Genomic DNA, 18,199 nt, shown 5'->3' on the forward strand with positions numbered 1-18,199 from the left:
AGTTCGGTGCTACTGGCCTCAGCCAAAGGTAGCTTTGAGTCAATGGGGGAAGACACACGGGGAGTACTGTTTGTGTCAGGAGGAAGTCCATGAAATTTCTTGATATGGCTGGAATGCACCCAGCCTTTTCTCCCTTCGATCTTCACAGCTGTTCTGGTCGTCAGCAGGACCAACTTAGGAAGCCTCCACCTTGGCTCCAGTTGGGTTTTCCGATCGAAATTCCTGACGAGAACATAGTCGCCGGGAATTACATCATGAGGTTTCACCTCGGTGTTGTCGGGAAAAGCTGCGACTACCTGTGAACGACAAGATTGTAGTGCAGACATCAAGGAAGCCAGGTAATCTGTCAGCATATTACAGTCAACATCAGTTATTTTACGCGGTATAGGCGTCCCCCACATATTCGGTGGTCTACCAAAGATCACCTCATAAGGGGATAGCCCTGTTCGAGAGTGTGCTACCATTCTCATGTAAAATAGCGCAACTGGTAAGGCTACTATCCAGTCCACACCTTTTTCCTGACATATTTTAGACAATCTGATTTTTAAAAGTTGATTATGTCGTTCCACGAGACCTGCTGCCTCGGGGTGTCGGACACAGTGGAATTTCCACTGATATCCCAACAAAAGTGAGACATGTTTCATTAATTCGGATGAGAAAGGCTGGCCGTTATCTGAATATACAACACGTGGTAAACCGTACCGTGGGAAGAATTCTCGAACTAGCTGCTTGGCAGTAGTCGGGGCAGTGTAATCTGATACGGGATACGCCTCTGTCCAACGGGAGAGAGCGCAGACAACTACGAGAACATATTTGAATCCTCGACAACGTTCCATCTGAATATAATCCATCTGGAGGACTTCAAAAGGATGGTCAGGAGGCTGAAATCCACCCTGCTCTACGGGAACACTCTTTCCTGGATTAAACTGACAACATATCATACAGGTACGAACTTTTTGTTTAGCTGCTGCTCGTAAATGTTTGTTGAACCAAATGTGCTGAATGCTGTCTAGCATAGCCTTCTCTCCTAAATGTGCTGGACTGTGAACTGTAGCTATAATGGCTTGAACCATGGAATCAGGGAGAAACCATACAGATTTCTCCTTCGTCATCCATCCTTGATCTGTCTGGATCCCTCCTAGTTCAGTCCACTTCTTTATTTCTTCTGCTGTGGCATGTGTCTGTATGTCAATTACGTCAAGTGCGGGATCCTTAATTGTCATACACTGTGTTGGTGTCTGAACTATTGGCTTGGTCATGTCTAATGTGCGATTCTGAGCAGTCTGTTTAGCTGTTCTGTCAGCTAAATCATTGCCTTGAGAAATGGTATCAGTAACCTTCGTGTGTGCTTTACATTTCATAATCGATATAGCAGTGGGTAGATGTATTGCGTCTAACAAAGCATGAATGAGGGGTCCGTGCTGAATGTGGGCACCATGGGAGGTTAAATAACCTCTCTCTCGCCACAGCACGCCGAAGTCGTGTACAACTCCAAATGCATAACGTGAGTCAGTGTATACATTAACTTTCTTATTTGTGGCTTGAATACAGGCTTGCGTTAGAGCAATAAGTTCTGCTGCTTGGGCTGACAAAGTATCTATACAATTTGTCTCAATAACTTTAGTGTCTGTTGTGACTGCATACGCGGCCACTAAATCTCCTGTACTTGTTCTCATGCACGATCCGTCTACATACAACGTCAGGTCTGGATCTAACAATGGAACGTCTGTCAAGTCTTGTCTAGGTTTCGTCTTTATTTCAATGATTTCAACACAATCATGAGCTAGTGGGTCTGTTCCAATTACAGGTAATAGTGTAGCAGGATTCAATGTATTACACCGTCGGATCTCTATGTGTGGTTGAAACAATGTCAGTTCATAACCGGTAAGTCTTGCTATGGTCAAGTGTTGTGTTTGTGTTCGGTTCACAAGAACCTCTACTGCATGTGGTACTTGTACTGTCAATGGGTGTCCTAATACTATGGCATCGCTTTGTCTGATTGCTAAAGCTGTCGCTGCCACTGATTTCAGGCATGCAGGCAAAGCCTGAGCTACGGGATCTAATGTACTGGAAAAATAAGCACATGGCTTGCGTGATCCTGCTTGATCCTGAGTGAGTACTGACAAGGCAGTACCTTCGCGTTCTGTGACAAAGAGTGTAAAATGTTTGCTATAACATGGTGTTGCTAAAACAGGTGCTTGACATAAAGCTTCCTTTAGGCTTTCAAAAGCTTGTGTATGTTCCTGAGTCCAAGGGAGAACAGTCGATGTGGCTGCCTCCTGTGTGGTTAACTGAATGAGTGGTTTTGCTAGAAATGCGTACTGAGGGATCCACTGCCTACAATATGAAGTGAGGCCTATGAAAGCCCGCACCTCCTTTTGTGTCTGGGGTATTGACATGTTAGCAATTAACTGGATGCGATCTGGTGTAAGCTGCCTTCCCTCCTTGGACAGCGAGTGACCAAGATAAATAACTCGCTGGACACAGAATTGCAGCTTAGAAGGAGACACCTTGTGCCCCTTGTCGGCTAGGAAATGTAAAACTGTCAGAGAAGCTTTTTCACATTCTGTCTCGCTTCTCGCTGTGATCAGCAGATCATCGACATATTGAAGCAGTGCAGTATTGACTGGCATGTGGATACTGTCAAGTTCTCGTTTCAGTGCTTGGCTGTAGATGCTGGGGCTTTCTGTGAATCCTTGGGGAGCGCGTGAGAATTTAAAGCTGCGCCCATTTAAACTGAATCCGAACAAGTATTGGCTTTCCGGATCTATTGGGACGCTGAAAAAGGCATTCTTGAGATCGATTACAGTAAAGAATGTTGCTTCGGAATCAATTGCTGTCAACAATGATGATATATCAGGGACCACAGGAAATTGTGGTACAATGCACTTGTTTAGTTCACGCAAATCAATAACCAATCGGTACACTGGTGGGGCAGTAGGATCAGTTCGTTTAAGAATCGGAGTTATCGGTGAATTACATACATTGGAGTCTGTTTCTACAACTACTCCCTGGGCAATCAGCTCATCAATGATTTTCAGCAAAGCCACTACAGCATCATGCGGTAACTTGTATTGTCGCATTCGTGGTAGTACCACTCCTGCTTTCAGTGTGACTCGATAGGGTGTAATGTTCATGCAGCCAACATCCGTAGGGCCTTGTGCCCATAGATGTACTGGTAAAGTCTGTAGTCGGGGATCCATGTCTCTAGACACATAGTGACCTTTAAAATCACGTAAAAACAACCTTACTCCTTCCGGAGAACAACATATTATGGCTCCTAGTGCTTTCAGAGTTTTAATTCCTAACAGATTTTCTGGGCATGATTTAGTAAGCAATAAATCTGTAGTTCGTGTCAAAGGTCCTATCGTAAGTGGTAGAGGCTGTGATACTTCATTAACAATAGGTTTTCCTGAAAAACCAAGGGAAACATTTTGAGAGCCTGAGAGGGGTGCCCCTGGAACTTCACTACGTTTTATGGTTGTTCGACTTGCCCCTGTATCGAGTAAGAATTTTCTATCTTGACCTAATAATTCACTATGTACATAAGGTCCTTCTTGATCTACAGGAATCTCGATAAGCGGTAAGTCAACTTCCCTCTCTAGGCTGGTTCATGCGTAACGCTGATACTCAGGGTATTCATACTGTGCAGTCTGATACATTTGTCGTGTTGTGGTTTGTGTGGCAGTAGCAGGCAACGGTGGTGCAGCTGGCACAAACTGTATGGGTTGCTGTGAGGCTGGCATGGACTGTTGTTGAACTGGCATGGACTGTCCATGCTGCATAGCTCCTTGTTCATTCTGATCTGGTCTAACTAATCGTGGTCTCTCCTTTGCAATGCCTGTAGCTATATTACGTTTCAGGACTGGACAATCGTGTACATAATGGCCCAGTTGTTTACAGTAATTGCAGGTTCCCTTTACAGGAACTGCAGAATCACCAGAATGTGTCACACCCTTTTTGTGACCATCTGCTGGTACTGTCTGAGAAACTAGCATTTTCATTTTTGTATCCTTCATGCGTCTATGCTCGTGTTCTTGTTCATCCCTAATTCTATTGTGATGATACTGTAACATTTGTAGCATTTGCGACGGAGTGTTACTTTGCCAGGTACTCTCGAATTTCAATATTCTATTCTTTACTGGAGGCAATGCATTTTCCACTAATTTTGTCACAAATAAATGTGGATATGAGTCACTACTTGCTTTTATACCACTATTTATACCAAAACATTTTTCAAATCGAGCATAATAATCGCTTGTGTCTTCATCTTGCTTTTGTTTGCAGGCTGTGATTGCACCCCAATCTTCCTTTTTTGTAGTTAATAAACGTGGCAGTACCTGTACTAGTAAACCTGGTAACAGTTTAACTTTATCCCCGAGCCCTGAACCTGCAGTTCGGCCCCTTTCTTCCTCTGCTAATGCTGTCCAGTCTATCTTTTGGTCACCCACTTCCCACTCTTTTTCTTTCAGTTTTTCATAAATGCCAGCAGGCAAAAGCACCTTTAATATCGTCATAATATCAGGAAAGGTGTACTCTCCCATCAGTAACATGTCTTTAATTTCTCGGTGGAAACCCGCTGGGTCTTTGTCATGACTAGGTACTACTTTTTTCATTTCTAATAATTCCATTTTTGATATGGGTGTGTAAACAAATACACGGTGAAACTCATTGTCTTCGCCTTTTATTGGGTGCACTTCTCGTAGGGGATTTTGTCTATCCATATAGTACGGCGCTCTTTCTCTGCGGGGCAGCGAGAGAGAATCCGGACTTACAAAAAGGACATACTGCTTACGTGACACTAATATCTCTTTAATTAGCTTGTTACTAGAACCTCTCCATCTGTTCGTGAGTAGTTCCGTTAATATATCAGGTAAAGGACCAGGGTCAGCATGTTGGCTCTTATATAATATGAGGAGTTGCTGAATCATATAGATTCCAGCTAAACGTTGTTCATCTGTACTGAGATTAAAAAACGTGTGTGCTACGGTCTCATCACCGTATTTTTCAGGACTGTCAATCCAGTGAACGGCTGATCTGGCTAATTCTTGCTCATCCATGGAATCGAGGAGGTGGTAACCCCTTCGTTCTCGTAGTATTTTATCTGCGGCTTGAAACGAATGTTCAGGAGACTTCAGATTTATTATAGGCGTCGGATACGTTCTGCTATTATTTGGGCATACTGAGTGTATGGGATCAGAAAAACATCTAGCATTATCACAGGATCCTCCTCTGCCTACATAGGCTATGGTCTCTGGCTGTCTTGCGGAATTCCCTGATTCGGACACTTCATCTTGCTCAAACTCGTCTGTTCCCAATCTTTCTTCATGAATATGTTCTATTTCTTTACGGATTTTTCGGCACATGGCTATTATACAATTTTGCTTATCGTGTCTCCCTTCTGATATATTCTGACTCCATCTTGTAAGAATAAGCATTGCATTCGGGTCTACCCCCGGGCGGTCTTGATTTCTGATCACACAGTTTATGAGGAAACGTAACAGTTCCCCCTGTATTTCTACTTTCTGGAATTCCATAGCTCTGTTAATACATCCTGGATCTCGTCCTGTTTGAACAAAATGATATATGTTATCTAGATGCGTAGTCATTCCTGGTAACCTTGCTAAATACTCTGCGGCTCGCCTGATACGTAATGATGCCAGGACCATTTCGTCCTCTTTACCAACCACCGGGTCATATCTACAATTTACAAGGAGTTCCTTAAGCGTACGTTCACTTACGAATTTAGGTGTACGTGAATGTGCTGACTCTTGAAAGACAAGTTTATTTATTCTAGGTGGTGTAAAGGTAATGCTAGCACCTCCCGTGGCCCCATCTGGGGCGTCGGGTGTGAATGGGTTCGTTGAACGTGACACAGCAACTATGGGTGTCGATACCTCTGTAGAGTCGACTGCGGAGACAGATGCGGAAACAGATGTGCTTGCCGAAGCTTGTGTCGGGACTTGCTGTTGCACGGGGACAGATACCTGATCCTGACGTTGAACCCCTACACCAGACGGTCTATGTGGTGCGGCGTTAGCATACTCGGGAGCTGCGTCGTCTAGATATGAGGAAAGAAAAACATCTTCTGCGGTTCTGGGATGCCCTTTTGGATGTACCTTAATTGGAAATAATGGGGGTGGCAAGTCTTTTGGCATCTCTGGAGCAGCCTTAGGTAGTCCTTCGGCTAGAAGGGGATACATACCATTCATAAGAGCATTTCTTTGTCTATTTACTTGTTCTGATTTCATTCGGATACCTTCCTTAATTAATAGATTTTCTTGAACTTTATTTGAACTTTCTTTACTCCTCTCTTCTTGTCTACGTGCTTTTTCTGTTCGTCTATGAGATTCTTTACGCCATAACTCAACAGCGTCTTTCTGTGATTGTCTGACCTTTCTTTTCCATAACTCTTCCTCCACTTTCATGATGCATTCTGCATCCCAGGTTCCCGCTACGGGCCACCTTTGACTTTCCGGCAATCCCTTGGTATAATCTACCCATAGATCAAGAAACAATATGGCATCTAAGCCATGCTTATGGTACATAAAATGCCCTGGAGTGTCCCTAGGAGGAATAGGAACTGCTTCTTCAAGCACCCCTTTTCTGGTAGTAATCTGTCTTAACTTCGAGAAGAGCGGCATATTGACAACTGATCTGATACTTACTCTTGAACTTACTTAATACGAAAAAAACCCCAATAATGAACAGTGTACAATGAACAATCATTCATACCACAATATGCAAGACATTTCTGAAAACATTAAACATTAAACATTTAACAATGACCGACAATGATGACAGTCTGCCTAACTAATCACCACGCTGAATTCTTGACAATAACTGCATACTTCGGAATACTTGATATACTGCTAAACAGTACATATACACTGCTAAACAGTGCAGACCGGATTTGTGTACCCAAATCCGTCTTGACCGGCACAACCTATGTGCGCGTCAACACGCCTCCCCGGCGATGGTACTCACCGAGTAGCTCCTTGAAACGGAAGGCCTCAGAGAATGGACAGGACTCGATGACTGCGGACAGCGGACCCTCTGGACATCGGGATTTCGAAATATCTGGTGGGCCTCTGTATACCTCGGATCTTGCTCTCTCAGCTAGGCTCTGGTCGGGATACTTCGCACTTCTCACCGCCTCGTCTGGGTTGATCGCAGCCTCAGTCGCCCCCGCTTGACCGGAGGGAGCTTACAGGAAATCCTGCTGGTACGCGTTTATGGTCCGTCCAGCTGTGGCAGGAGACCGGGCCTGCAACGCACCGCCGGCGCGTGAGATGAGAAAGTGTCCCTGTTCGGGCGCCATTATGTGGTAAATAAAATCTTCTTTACCGGACTGAATTTCATACGGAATCTTAAGATAAAGTAAAATAGCTCAGAATAACAAGAGGCAGAATCCGTGGTATAAGAGGTTTTCTAAATGGGCTTTATTCCATCAAAAATGGCCGACTCGAGTCGCGGCCTTCAGGTTCCGTCACCACGAGGGTTCAGGAAGTGAAGTACAATACTTTATTGACAGACATGCATTTTTATAATAAGTATATTACAATGAAACGAATGTAGAAGGCGTAACATTTGATAAGAAAAGTGACATAACAGGTACGTAATCGAAACTAGGCGTAATAAGGAATAAAAGAAACATGATTGGTTAGGATTATCAGACATAGGTGGATCTATAAGATAATACTTGGCATAGATGCGCGCGCAGCAGTATGACGTGTGATTGACGTGCAACTAGGGGGTGAAGGGGACTTGACATTTAGCTCTACATGTGGAGACGAGAAGTCTGGGGGGTCAAGTCAACCTAATCCCAAATCATATCTAACATCCTATGTTTAAAGAACTATGTTATCCACAAGGAAGGACTCTCGGACAGAATCTAGTCTATACTGACTGTGTGCGTGCACAAACGCCTAAGTGTCTATATGAGAAGCGAGGGGCAGAAAACTTTCCATGGCAACAGGGCTATGAATCATTTGCAGGAGGACGGAAAGGCTGAGTCCTTTGCTTGTGAGCTAAAGGAAATGTTTACCTAAATCACTAGACAGGAATGCATCGGCTGAAGAGCAAGATAGATAATTTGAAGGTGAAATACAGCTTCTTGGCAGGCAGTCGAAAACTGGCCGAGGCAGGCACCGTTAGCTGCACAGGGAGTAGGACAAAGTTCATGGATACAGATGCGAGCTCAAGCTGAAGCTGTCAGAGACAGAGAGCAGGGAAAGGCTTTGAGGACAGAATCGGGCCTACTTGCCTGAACTGTAAAAATGTAGTAACTTAGCCATATAAAGTCGGTGGCCTTTCATACTTAGGAATCGAATATCCAGCCCATCGATGGCGGATCTGACAGAGAACATGTCGACGGTAGACACACATATGTTTGCGTCTTAGAAACTGGAACTGGAGGGAACATACATGTACTTGTAACATGCATATAGAACCGTTGGGGTCCAAGATAGGGGACATAACTGATCAGGAAAATCCACATTTCCACAATATTACAAATATTCTTTTTTCAGAAAGACACATATGTCATCAGTGATGTAATATCTGACGTCATCAGCAGAGGATTGCGGTCGCGTGAGTTATAGTTGCCTGCACTAACTATAACGGGGGAATTTCAATGGTTTTTCACGAGTGAAATGTCCAGCTAACTATAACATGTGTGAAACCTATGGTTTTTTAAGTGAATTGGCAAGGTTTTTTAAATGCTAATTCCTAACTATAAAGTTTGTGAAACCAATGGTTTTTTCAGTGAATTTGTACGGTTTTTTAAATGCTAAGTTATGTATTTATTTATTTTTAAGGTTTTTCACCGTGCGCGTACCGTACGCGCACGGTGCGCTTCGCACACCGTGCGCGCGCTGTGGGCGCGCAGTACGCTTCGCGCACCGCACGCCCACGTTACGCTGTTCGCGGAATTTTTCCGTTTCTACTGTACGCACACGCTACGCGCACTCCGCGATTTTTCGAAACAAAATTAAAAGAAATTTTGGCCCTTGGGGGTCCTTCTGAGAACCCCTGACAAAGGCTAGGGGGTCAGGAATTGTCCACCCTGCCCCCTTTTCACGTTCTCCACCTTTGTTTTTCGCCCCCTCAGACTGCGAGAGACAAAATGGCAGCCGACACTTCCTGGTTTCGACCGATTCGAATGTTTACTAAGATCTAACAACCAATCAGAATCGTGCTCGCGCACGGCAGCGTGCGCGTACGGTAAGTTTTACCGTACGCGCACGGTGCGCGCTTATAGATATATATATGCTTTTAAATGCTAGTTTCTCAGGAAATACTGAACAGATTTACACCAGACCTGCAAAAGGCACATCCCTGACCTGAGGACTACCTCTCTGCCAAATTTCAAGTAATTCTGTTCAGCCGTTCGGGCTGCAGCTTGGACTAAAGGTCCTATTGAAAAATGCATGGGGAAAACGCATTTTGGGACCCCCCTTTTTCTCAGCCCCCGCTTGACAAATCCCCCCGAGACTTTCAGGGAAGGAGCGGAGCGCCCCACCTATTTTGAAAATTTCGCGAGGATTCGTCAATCGGCGCCAAAGTTATTCCAAATAGAATGTTGCGGATTTCCTATGGAAACACGATCCTAACTATAACTATCTACTGGCGACCGCCAGTAGATAATATATATATATGTATATGTATATGTATATATATATATATATATATATAGATAGATAGATAGATATATTCACTGAAAAAACCATAGGTTTCAGGGGCTTTATAGTTAGTTGGATATTTAACTCGTACAAAACCAGGGAAATTCCCCCGTTATAGTTAGTTCAGCTAACTATAACTCTCGCCCCCGCAATGCACTGCTGATGACGTCACATATTACATCACTCACGACATGGTCAGTGCCCTCACTGATGACATCACTGATGACATCTCAAATGACATGACTGATGACATCAAAAAACACACCGAAAGAAACAAAAGAAATGCAGAAAGAAGCAACAGAAGTGCACAAAGACGAAGAAAAGTGCAGGAAGAAGCACTACTGAGGCACAAGATGGCTGCCAACACTTCCTGGTTTGGAGTGTTGACAGCCAATTAGCATGAAGCTCGTGATCAGGAGGGTGCGCCAATCCTCCGCGGCCATAGATATTACTATCTTTATTTCTTAATTTTTCAAAAACTACTAAACGGATTTACACCATTTTTTAAAAGGTCGCTTTCTGAGCCAAGCAGTACCTTTTTACCAAATTTGGTCTAATTCGGTTCAGCAGTTTGGGCTGTAGCCTGTAGCAGTTTTTGCTATAACCGTGTCTAAACTTTCCTATGGGAAATTGATTTTCTGAACTCTATTTTTTGATTTTCTCAGGAACTACTGAACGGATTTACAGCATTTAAAAAATGGTCTCTTTCCTAGCCAAGGGCTACCTTTTTGCAATATTTGGTGTAATTCTGTTCAGCAGTTTGGGCTGTAGCCTGTTCCAAAATTTTCTATGGGAAATACCATGGAGAAAACGCATTTTGGGACCCCCCTTTTTTTCGGCCCCCGCTTGACGAATCACCCCAAAACTTTCAGGATAGGAGCTGACTGGAGCGCCCACCAGTTTTGAAAATTTCGCGAAGATTCGTCATCCGGAGCCAAAGTTATTAGGAAAAGAATGTTACAATTTTCCTATGGTAACTAGGTCCTAACTATAACTACCTACTGGCGACTGCCAGTAGGTAATATATATAATATATATATATATATATATATATATATATATATATATATATATATATATATATATATATATATATATATATATATTTATTTATATATATATATATATAGAGAGAGAGAGAGAGAGAGAGAGAGAGAGAGAGAGCGAGAGAGATAGATAGATAGATCGATAGATAGATAGATAGATAGATAGATAGATAGATAGATAGATAGATAGATAGATAGATAGATAGATAGATAGATAGATAGATAGATAGATAGATAGATACACACACACTTATATGTGTGAAGTTTTATAAGACATACATTTTTGTAAGACATAAATTTATACACATACTCCTATAAATTATATGTAAATAGACTATTCTCACTATATGTATATATATATATATATATATATATATATATATATATATATATATATATATATATTACCTACTGGCGGTCGCCAGTAGGTAGTTATAGTTAGGACCACGTTTCCATAGGAAAACCTCAACATTCTATTTTGAATAACTTTGGCACCGGTCGACGAATCCTCGCGAATTTCTCAAAATAGGTGGGGCGCTACGCTCCGCTCCTACCCTGAAAGTCTCGGGGGGATCCGTCAAGCGGGGGCTGAGATAAAAGGGGGGTCCCAAAACGCGTTTTTCCCATGCATTTTTCCATAGGACCTTTAGAACGAGCTACAGCCCGAACGGCTGAACAGAATTACTCAAAATTTGGCAGAGAGGTAGTCCCTAGGTCAAGGAAGTGCCTTTTGTAGGTTTGGTGTAAATCTGTTCAGTAGATTCTGAGAAAATAGCCTTTAAATCAATATATATATCTGAGCCCGCTTACGGTACGCTTACCGTACGCTTACGGTAAGCGTACGGTGGCGTGCGCGAGCGCGATTCTGATTGGCTCTTAGATCTTAGTAAACATTCGAATCGGCCGAAACCAGGAAGCGGCGGCCGCCATTTTGTCTCTCGCACTGAGTGTTGTTTATCAAACATGATGGCCAAAAACATGTTACGGGGCTGTTTTGACAACTCCCTCCCACATAGTCATGTTGAGGGAGTCCACAAACATCCCCCAAGAGCAAAAACGGTTTTATTTTTTTTTCGGCAATTTCGCGGGGTACGCTTACCGTACGCTTACCGTAAGCGTACGGTAAAAAAATAAAAATAAAAAAAACACTATCCACACTTACCCCACCCCCTGTGCTTTTGGTGGCCGAAGGCCACCAAATGTACAGGGCTTATTAATAGGTAAAAAAAACTAAATTTTGGCAACATGAAATTATAAAATTGAAATAAAAAAAACACTATCCACATTGACCCCACCCCCTGTGCTTTTGGTGGCCGAAGGCCACCAAATGTACAGGGCTTATTAAAGTTGATAAAAACCGTGCACGGAACGAACTGCGTTAAGTGGGCGCGCACCGTACAAATTCACTGAAAAAACCATAGGTTTCACACACGTTATAGTTAGGAATTAGCATTTAAAAAACCTTGCAAATTCACTGAAAAAACCATAGGTTTCACACATGTTATAGTTAGCGGAAATTTTACTGATAAAAAACCAGTGAAATTCCCCCGTTATAGTTAGTGCAGGCAACTATAACTCACGCGACCGCAATCTTCTGCTGATGACATATGTGTCTTTATGAAAAAAAAATATTTGTAATATATGTATAGCTAAAAATGTATGGAAGAAGACATGGGCATATAAGTGTCTAAATACAGTATTAGCATCAGCAGAGGATTGCGGTCGCGTGAGTTATAGTTGCCTGCACTAACTATAACGGGGGAATTTCACTGGTTTTTTATCAGTAAAATTTCCGCTAACTATAACGTGTGAAACCTATGGTTTTTTCAGTGAATATATATATATATATATATATATATATATTATCGCTCGTGTTGACCCAACAAGTTTGAGTTGCACTCTAGGAACAGCAATGCCTCATAGTCTCCGCAGCACACAGTAGGCGACCTGACGCGTTTTGCTTAATTGCTTTCTCAAAGGCCGTTTCCCTCAGTCACTCAGCAGGATGCATTACCTCTTTTATTTCAATGCTGCCACCTCGTGATAGGTCTGCAGTCTCGCTCTGAATCGTGGAACTTGTAGTGATGCATCAATATTCCCTGTATGGGAATATGCATTGCTGTTCCTAGAGTGCAACTCAAACTTGTTGGGTCAACACGAGCGATAATCTATACGCGGCAGGCCAGCCGTAGAGGGTTGCACCACCGCGAGAAGAAAGCGGGCTGATATGCTGGGAATCTGCCCAGCTGATATCGGGAGGACCGGCGCCGGAATGATGACTCCTCAGCACATGGGGCCCATCCAGGGCAAGCATTAGTGACCCTCGGGACCTGGCACCCGTACAGGGAATATTGATGCATCACTACAAGTTCCACGATTCAGTGCAAGACTGCAGACCTATCAGGAGGTGGCAGCATTGAAATAAAAGGTAATGCATCCTGCTGAGTGACGAAGGGAAACGGCCTTTGAGAAAGCAAATAAGCGAATCGCGTCAGGTCGCCTACTGTGTGCTGCGGAGACTATGAGGCATTGCTGTTCCTAGAGTGCAACTCAAACTTGTTGGGTCAACACGAGCGATAATATATATATATATATATATATATATATATATATATATATATATATATATATTCCAACACAACCCACTTCAGGAGTCATGGGCGCTCTGCGGCGGTGCGTTCAAGGTACGGCAGGGTCAAGCCGTTACTCATTCGCTTCGTTTGCCCTGTAAGGGCTTCCTCGCGCACTCCCAGAAGTAAAACAGCTTCACCAATGATCGTGTGTTACAATTTCTTTACTTTCAGCATGCCAGTTACAAAGAAGAACTCTACGCGTTTCAGTCTCAACGGAGACCTTGATCACGAGTCTAGCATTTGCTCAAAGGTTGTCAAGATGTTTTAAACATGCAATCAAACAATTAGTGACATCACTTCCTGAGGCAGTGCCGCTAAGCATTCTGGTGGTAGTAGTGCATAACAAGATTTCTGAAAACAGACATAACTTTAGCCCGCCTAATTCCGAGCAATCCTCTCATTACCTTTAGAAGAGCGCCCTCAATGAGAGATGCACTAGTCAAATCTAACCCTGAGGTAACTACTTCCACCAATTGGTTATCCAACAAATCGGGGTTCCACAAATGTATCTCATGCAGGGCATGTAAGTTTGGCATTAATACCACTGAATACACTAGTGTTTTTGAGATAAATCCCATTAAAATTCAAAGTCTCTTTACTTGCCGCACGGATTATGCAGTATACGTGTTGGAATGCACCTGTAAAATGAAATATGTGGGCAGTACTAAGCTACAGGTGTTTAACCGTATCCGGCAACATTTAAGAGCGATAGTCAATTCTAATGATACTTATCCGGTAGCTCGTCATTTTAAATGAGTACATAATAAAAATTTAAATGACCTATGCTATTATGTAATTGACAGCGTGAAAAAGAATATGAGAGGCGGTAATAGAGAGAAACAACTCAGGCAACTTGAATCCAAATACATCCTTCTCTTGGATACTAGAATTCCGAAAGGATTAAACACAGGAGAGGATTTACATAATTTTCTATGATAGTATCTGTTATGAGAGTAATTGTTTATGAGATATTTTATGATATTATGGAATACCTTACTCTCTCTTGTGCATCCCTTTATCTATATTCACTATGGAGTTAACCTATTTTTAAAGATTTCCAAATGTTTTTAACATCATGAATCTTAGAACTGGGGGACCTTATCTGTTTACATATTCGTGATAGTTTTTCTTGAATGTAATGCAACGATTTTCATCCAACTAATAGATCATGTTTACTGATTTAGGAATAGTCATTTTTAGGCATCAAAAAGATAATATTTGTTATAGTTTTAGTCTTTTTTCTCACTTTTTTAGCACTTATTTTATCAGTGTCGTGATTTGGGATGCTATATAGAATATATTTTTTTCTGTATACACTGAGTGCACTTTATCTCACTGTGAGACAATATTTCATGCATTTGCACTTTATAGTGACCAGTTACGACTTATTTTTTGGAATAACATGTACTAGAGCAGTATTCATGCAATAGGGAACTTATCGTGTCACTACGGCACTGATTATAAATCAGGGGACGAGTATACAAATCCCAGTATAAAAAACCCTATTAAGTAGGCTTGTTTCTTTCATTTTAAGGTCCTATATATTAAATGATATTTTTTGAATGAAATTTTATCATATTATTGGTGATTATATATTTAACTATGATGACGTTTTAGTTATTTATGTATTTATGGATTTTAACAAGTATTTCTAATGTCGAAGTATTTTATTTAGCTCTACTGCTTTTCCAAGAACAAACGTAATTGTAGCTGACTAGAATCCAATCACGACCTGTATATAAATCATGTGCGTCACAGGGGGGTCATGTGATCAAGGCTGTGTGTCAACAGCCGAAACGTTATGCTGACCGTGGAAGAATAAACTAGCACGCTTTATTAACTTGGCACTGTGTGGTCTGTACCTGTTTGACAAGGAAAGAGACGGGATTGCTGAAAGTTATATATATATATATATATATATATATATATATATATATATATATATATATATATATATATATATATATATATAATTTTGATGCAAATTGCTAATTAACTATCATGACACCTTTATCTTTGACTACCATACCTCAACATCAGATTGGATTGCATGAACCAATTATTTGCTTTAATAAAATATCAATATTTATGGTGTCAACATCATTCATTCGTAAAGAGAAACAGATGTCATTAAATAATTTTTCATTAAATATTTTCTGTATCTCTTCTGCACTATGGATAGTAGGATGTATAAATATATATATATATATATATTCACTGAACAAACCATAGGTTTCAGGGGTGTTATAGTTAGCTGGACTTTTCACTTGTACAAAACCATTGAAATTCCCCCGTTATAGTTAGTTCAGCTAACTATAACTCGCGCGCCCGCAATGCACTGCTGATGACGTCACATATTACATCACTCATGACATGGTCAGTGACATCACTCATGACATCACTGATGATATCTCAAATGACATCACTGATGACATCATCCAGTGAATGTGTGTTTTTCTGAAAATTAAATATGTTTTATATATGTATATCTCAAGGTCGATGGAAGAATAAATGGGTATATAAGTGTCTAAATGGATGATTTGTTTTTGAAAAATTGATTGTGTAACTGACTGATTAAGTGTATCATAGTGAATACATGGCTTAGTGAGTAATGTTTAAATATGTAAATATCTGTATCAGTCTCTCACTTTGTGTATAAGTGGCTGCATGGGTTGGTGAGTAGCTACATGGGTGTCTATATAGGTTATTAGTTGGTTTTTTGAGTATCAGTCTGAGTGTCTGCATGGTTCGGTGGAGGGTATTACGTAGTGCATAGGTGCATGAATGAGTGACTCACTCTTTGTATGTGTTGAAGACAGCATATGTGCAGAACTGTATGGGTGGATGAGTGTGTGTATGGGTGTGTTAGTGAGTGAATGACTGTCTCAATAGTGTCTTTATGAGTAACTACATATGTTTTAAACTAGTATATGTGACTATTGGTGTACATAAGTGAGTATATGTGAGTAACTCTATGGATGAGTGGCATTGTGTAACAGGATGTATAGGTGTATGAGTACATATGATGAGTGAGTACATGTATGAGTGACTGTATAGGACTGTCGGTGAATGAGTGGATGTGTATGTGGATCTTAGAATTACTGAAGAGGTTGTTGTAACTGGTATTGGTATGTCCATTGTTTTGAAAAGTTTAGTCTCTATTTTTGAATGTGTGTATCAAAGGTTATATTAGGGTGAGAGGAGGTCTGCCACTCTATCACAAAGATGATGTCATCAGTGATGTCATCAGTGATGTCATTTGAGATGTCATCAGTGATGTCATGAGTGATGTCACTGACCATGTCATGAGTGATGTAATATGTGATGTCATCAGCAGTGCATTGCGGGCGCAAGAGTTATAGTTAGCTGAACTAACTATAACGGGGGAATTTCAATGGTTTTGTACAAGTGAAAAGTCCAGCTAACTATAACACCCCTGAAACCTATGGTTTTTTCAGTGAATTTCTGAGGTTTTTTAAATGCTAATTCCTAACTATAACGTGCCTGAAACCTATTGTTTTTACTGTGAATTTCAAAGGTTTTTAAATGCTAATTTCTAACTATGCCTACAGAGATAGGACATGTGAAGAAAGAAGAAAAAATGCACAGAAAGAAAAAAAAGAAGTGCAGAAAGAAGCAACAGAAGTCCTCAAAGACCAAGAAAAGTGCAGGAAGAAGGATAACGTGCAGAAAGAACAAAAAGAAGAGCAGAAAGAAGCCTTGTTGCCAAATCATCCTGTACCCTCAACTTTTTCAGACGAATACTGGTGGTAACTGAGTCTGACTAACCAGTCCTAGAGCCAGTGCTATGTTAAAAGACACTTAGAATACAGTGAAAACACCTACATACACTAGGGAACATTATGCGTTGGGGTCCCCCTGTGATTAGCATGACCTCCTCTGTAAGCCCATAGTATATAATAGGGCAGGGGGATTAAAACTACCTCTTAAAACAGGCCACTGGGCGTTTTTGCACACGTTAACTCAGGCCCCGTCCCCTCCCTTCACCACTGTGTAAACACGCCCTGTGTCCGTTTTTAGTTGGGAGATTAAGTTCATTTGAATCCTGAGGGTCCCTAGGGTCCAACTAAACCACTAGGTACCTCCAGTAAGTGCCACAGAGCTGTGTTGCAGAGAGGTGTAAAAAGTGGCACGGCCTGGACCACCTCTCTGCAATGCAGCTCAGTGGCGCTTACTGGAAGCACTTGGTGGGCTAGTTCGCCCCCAGGGGCCCTCAGTATTGAAGGAAAATTATATCCTCAATTTAAAACGTGCCATAGTGCGTGTTTGCACAAGTCACCTCAGGCCCCGTCCCCTCCCTTCACCACTGTGTAAACGCGCCCTGTGGCTGTTCTAAGTTGAGAGATTAAGTCCCCTTGAATCCTATGGGTCCCTAGGGTCAAACTAGACCACTAGGTACCTCCAGTAAGCGCCACAGAGCTGCGTTGCAGAGAGGTGTAAAAAGAAGCTTGGCCTCAGAACACCTGTCTGCAGCGCAGCTCCCTGGCGCATACTGGAGATGCCTGTTGGGCTAGTTGGCCCTCAGGGACCCTCAGTATTGAAGAGGAATTAATTCCCCAACTTACAACTCGCCAGGGGGCACGATGCCAGTCTTTTATTTATTTTAATTTTTTAAGAAGGGGGGCTGTGTGGTTCCCCTTCTTATTCTAATTTATTGGCCCTGATGACCCCATCCCCCAGGGCCTGTCTCCTAACTATATTTTTTTGACCCCAATCCCCAGGGCCGGCCACTGTTTTTTATTATTTTTAAAAAATATATATTTATAGACACACCTAGGACATGCTGGACAAACCGTACGTACCTATCACCATGCCG

This window comes from Triturus cristatus, chromosome 6, assembly GCF_964204655.1.
Source record: "Triturus cristatus chromosome 6, aTriCri1.1, whole genome shotgun sequence".
NCBI lineage: Eukaryota > Metazoa > Chordata > Amphibia > Caudata > Salamandridae > Triturus > Triturus cristatus.